The sequence below is a fragment of the Cyprinus carpio genome, chromosome B7, assembly GCF_018340385.1.
Source record: "Cyprinus carpio isolate SPL01 chromosome B7, ASM1834038v1, whole genome shotgun sequence".
Taxonomy (NCBI): domain Eukaryota; kingdom Metazoa; phylum Chordata; class Actinopteri; order Cypriniformes; family Cyprinidae; genus Cyprinus; species Cyprinus carpio.
Window position 1 is genome coordinate 20,732,394 of NC_056603.1, and position 6,000 is coordinate 20,738,393.

Here is a 6,000-nt window from a genome sequence, read left to right on the forward strand (position 1 = left end):
ATCTTGGGGATGCACTGATACTAAAGCCGGCATGAAATGAAAACTCACCCTATCTTCTAAAGCTTTATTTTTCTAAATCAGTCTTATCTTATTGTGGATGATTCATTCATGCAGACTTTTGCCCTTGCAATCAAAATATTTTTAACTTTAATTCTAATTGAAATAAAATGACATGATCTTCCAGTGAAATGAGACTTCTCTCTGGGGATGTATGCTGGACTTTATTAAGTCCCCTCCCTTTTTCTAATTCAATGATTTGTTAAACTTGGATGTCACAATACAGAAGAAAAGATCATCACAATTTTAAAATTCTTCTCGTTATCAGTAAGCTGATCTTTTTTTTTTTTTCATGTCCGATATGAAAAATTGTCAATTATAAAATTCTAAAGTTAATATTAGAATTTAATTAATAGTTTTAAATGCTACAAGTGAATTTAAGCATAATATTACCCTATACAGTATTAAAAATGTATATTAATGAGATTTGCTAAATTACGTTTAACAGTGTCGATGACGGTAATGATTAGTGTAAAAATAGGTGGAAATGAGCGTGAACAATTAAATAACAAATATCAATCAAATATTTATATATCCAGTGTGGACTGGTTATTTTTTAATAATAATAATAATAATATCAGCCTGATATGTTGTGCATCTCATCCACTACATCTCTAAATTTAGAGATGTAAGGTGAAGTATGTTTAGTCTGTAATCACAAAACAAAATATTGTTTAATATTGCTAGCAATTGTGTGTAGAGTTATTCCACTAATAATTTGTTATTTCTGAGAAGTACAACACACTTAGATGCTGTCTGTGTGTACACTCAGAGCTGGATGTCTCTATGCCGGCGATAACAAAATAAACCTCTTAATGGCACACAGCCGGACCACAGCGTCTGACATCACTTCACAAGCATCAGAGCCATTCATCACTCTCACAGCGCTTTTTTGACATGTTCAGAGGTCATAGAATAGATCCTAAATGATACCATCCTGCAGGAAAGAGGTGAGAATTAGGGGTAGTATGTATGACTTTCTTTCTGTGGAACACAAAATAAGATATTTTGAAGAAAGCTGGAATCCCAAATAATATTGTCCAATTGAACATTTTTCAAAATATCATCAGAAAGAAAGATATAGATTTGTACATTTCTTGATGAACTATCCCTTTAATTATGTTGTTTTAAAGGTGAAATCTGTGCACTTAACAATGATGTCCAAAGCAGTACTAACTCATTCAGTGTCAATTGGTACAGTGCAGTACAGGCCAATTTCACACTCAGTGTGAGAGTGATTAATTCATACTTTAAGGATTTCTTTACAGAATGAGATCAATTCTTTACACTATTCTTTTAATGAATCATGTGTGAACTCCAGCCACCACTGAAATAATGTTAGTATAATAGCAGCTAACGCAGAACGCCAGATTACCTCATATTTATAAATGTCTACCACAGAGCTGTAATCTGCTGTGACAGAGAAACATGTGAGGAGCGCAGCAGCGACTCCTTCCATGTAATGCAACAAATGCAAGATTCCCCTGTTGTGCGTGTGCTGTGAATAACTGCGATAATCACGGGACAATGGCTTCATTTATCAAGCTAACCCAGCAGCCTTGTACAGTGTGATTAAAGTGCTTTGCATTTTCCGAGCTTATTTTAGGTTTTAGGGCAGGAGGAGACAGAAACGTGTATCATGGAAAAGAAGCGGTCAACAAGGACATAATTAGAAGATAAACTAGATTCACAAGTCTTCACATCTGTCAGTTTTTGTTTTCTATATTCTGCATTGTATGTTAGTGAAATTGCCTCAGATAACTGCAAATGAACAGACTTTATTTAGGTTTTTTTTTTTTTTTTTTTTTTTTAAAGCTGACTGCTGTTTCCAGATGCTTGCTAAATCAGTGTATTAATGTGTATTATATTCCATCGTCCGCCAGCCTCCTGATGAATGACTTCCTTTCATTGTCATTGCGACACAGTTACGCCATTCAGCTAAATGATGATGGTCTCATTCACCTCGCCAAACAATAGCCACACTGGATGTTAAATATAGATTTGATGACTGAAGGTAATTTTTCACATGGAAAATAGTGATTTGGAGCTTCTGTAACTGTGTGTTTCCCATGTGTATTAGCTCTTACTGTTGTAAACAAGGGATATGTGATGGATGGAAATGGGGAGATTGAAAAAGGAAAAAAAAAGAAATAAAAAGGGAGGATCAGAGCTTCCTTTCCTGTGGGAGGACAGTCATGGCCCTGAAGGGATGAGCTGGATTGAGGGATAGAAAGAACGGACGAAGAAGAATCCCAGTTGGAATATAAGAGGTCAGGGAGAGATGGAAACTGATTTCGCATTGATTATCATAACAGATCCCACCTTTTTACCTTTTATTCTTTCTCACTCACACCTTCACTGTATCAGAGAATGACATTGTTTACTGTATCACTTAGAAGAAGTTGGTTTGAGGAAGAGGCCTTGAGTTCAGACTCCTTCTGTTCTGCTCATCCGCAAGTTAATCCATCCCAAGGCCCAATAAACTGAACATTAGATTTTTTGAAATGTACATAATACATTCTCAAATTAAGTGTAACTACACCACATTAAATATGACATTAAATGAATAAATAATTTAAATATGTTATGTTGTGCAAAGTTTATTTGAAAATACTATTAATTAGTAGGTCACAGTTTTCAACAGCTGATTTATGTCTGATATACATGTATATATTATTAGCATTAGATTATTTTTTTAAATCATTTTTTTTCCTAAAAAGTGTGCACAACAAAAATGTGTTTAAATTATTTGTTAATTCAGATTTAATTCAGTGTAGTTATAAAGAAACCCTCATAATTTCAAAATTATATATGTTCAAAATAAACACTAACGCTCACACTTTTGAAAAAAAAAAAAAAAAAAAAAAGGTGTACTTCAGAGTCAGTGACCTCAAGCAACACTAGATTCCACTCAAATCTGCCCCCTCTCAGGCTAAATTGTACAGGACTATGGTAAATTGCACAAAACATTAAACACAACTGAATGCCATTTTCAGCTCCATGTATGGTTACATGCCTTTCTATGGTTTAAGAGATGTTTTTATAGACTTTAATGACACCTTCAGACTCACATAAATACATAAATAGGGAGTCCATCATTGGTTGGAGGAGTTTCATAGTTTTCAAACAGTGATTGTGTCATTTAAAATATTTAAGAATATGAATGTAAACAAAGGTTTGTAATTAGCTGTATGATGCTGTAATTACAGTGGCATATATTAAAAATTGAAAGTACTTCTAAATGCATTTTTGTTGTGTGCAGTTTATTGGGAAAGTTCCATTAATTTTAGGTCATAATTTGATTTAATCAGCAAGGTCTTCAAACATTGTCATTTGGACAATATGAGAAAAATGAATGTGTAAAATCTTGAATCTATCTATATGCTATGATCAAAGTGACACTAGAAGACTGTTTCCATGTTTTTATTTTTTAATTTTATTTTTTAAGTAAAAAAGGGGCAAAACAGCAGTTGTGTGGTTTGTTTATTTTTGTATTCAATGTGTTTGTGTGGCCTGAGGCTACAAGCCTCCATATGCATGCACTAGATTCGAAAGGTGACAAGCATACTCTGTAAATGCTGACACAAACACAAACATAAGACAAATGCAAACACATGGCGTTTTCTCAACACATACATATGACACAGAGATGTTGCTTTGGTTAAACAGTCTATTTTTTATTTTTTTTTCCATCAGATTTCTAAAATTAATCTATTTACAGGCCCAACTTTTCTCCTTTCTCCTGGCAATATTTTGTCTTATTAGCAAGTAGCACAAGAAGCATGAATGCTTCCCATATAGAGATGTATAAGGAGTTGTATGTAAGACAGACCCCCTTCTTCTTCCTTTGTGAAGTTGAGATTGAGCCTTCCTCTCAGTGGGTTCAAGCTAATACATTAATTACCTCTTTCTGTCTTTTTCCGTCTCTCTGAAGTGGTGGAAGCATTCGCGGGCTGCAGGGCTGAGAGAGACAGATTGCAGTAGTGAGGTGTTGATAATGGGCTGGATGAATGTGTGAGCCGCAGCTAATCACCCTTATCCCAAACTCCCCCCACAGCAGATAGAGCTGTTCAACTGCCCTGACTGTGGCCCGCAAGATGGATGGCACACACGCTGCTGTCAGTACAGACCAAACACTCACACACACAAGACTGTCTTGACAAGCAGTGGAAAAGGAGAAGATATGGGTGAGAGAAAGACATGAGCATCTTAAAATTATTGTACACAAATATGCACACTGAAACAATAGACGGGTAATGCCTGCATTCACATTCAAATAAGATTTCTCTCCTTGCATCCTTCCCTCTGTTTTTGCTATAATGTCTTCCTCTGCTTCTGTCTGTTTCTTTGTTCTCAGTATTCTCGATAGTCTAGCTTTTGACATGCGTGCAAATCATCAAATTACAGGGTGGCAGGCAAATGCTAAGAAGGGAGAATTTTTTTTTTTTAAGCACATAAAATGTTTGTATTTTATATATTCATATACCAACCAAGAATTCTTTCATTCATTCATTCATTTGTTTATGTATTTTTATTTAAATTTTTATTATTTTTTGCTTCTCAAACAATTTTTGTCCCACTCTCTCTTTCTCCCTCTGCTCTTAGGTTTTTTTTTTTTTTTTTTTTTTACTTTTTTTACTTTTATAACCATGTTACTTATTGCTTTGGAGGCTTAGTTTTGACACTCCATATATGAGTGAGAGCTGTCCTGCAGAACTGCGCTCTGAAGAAGACCAGGTGTAGATGGAGAATTCACAAGTTAATACAAGTGGACATGCTCTGGATGAGGGCAAATTCACATATGCAACATACATACATTTACTTCAGACTGGAAAATGAGATTTCATAGGCTGTTAATACTGCTGAATTGGCACAGGTGTCTCTCTGTGTATGACCGACTTTTGTTTTCATCTTTCATCACAACTGTGTTCATAAAGAAGGAAAAGAGAACAAAGAATATAGTGTTCCTGCCTGGTTGTACAAGTATAAGCAATAAGCTATTTCATGCTTAATGTGTGTTAAACTGGGCCAGCTAGTTAAACTAGTCCCCAGAAACCTCTCTGGTGCATTTGCAGAACCCAGCATCAGTCCACAAACCCATCAGTCAGAACATTTACATGCACCTTAAAAGTTTGATTTCATCTAGACAAAAAAATAAAAAAATAAAAAATAATAATAATATATATATATATTTCACTGTATTTTGCAGTGATGTACTTACAGTGTACCTAAGAAAGCTCTGGTGATATGAGGTAACTACATGAGGTAAGGTTAGGTTTAGGGGTATAGGTTCTGGGTTAGTACCTAGTTATTGTAATTACTATAATAAGTACATATATGTAGGAACAGGACTTTAAAATAAAGTTCTACCGATTTCAAATAAATGCTGTTGTTTGAACTTTATATTTATCAGAGAATCCTGAAATAAAATGTATCGGGTTTTCCACAAAAATATTAAAAAGCACAACTGTTTTCAACATTGATAATTCTAACAATTGTTCTTAAGTACCAAACCAGCAATCAGTTCCATCACAGTGAAAAATACTAAATCTGTCCATTTTTATTTGTCGAAATACACTACAACAGAAAAGAAGTAGACTGATCATCGCCGTCTGATTTCCATGAGGGTTTCCATAGTGTTTTGGTAGCGTGTTAATTGCTTCTCTGTATGTTTCATATGCTCACATGCCTCTCTGTTTAATTGCCCGGTATTAGCACTGTGACTTGTGCTGTTTAGCTGCTCTGTCCCTGGAGTTCAGTGGGCCGGTTTTAATTAACGGAAGGTCAACACCTCAGTACACACAAACACACAGACACACGTATAAGGGTACCTGTAAGACACTAAAGGAATCATTGAGCGTAAGTTAATACACACATATACACACACAATCTTCGTATATCCCTCTACCGTATAGTACATAAAACACACCATATCCTCTGAGG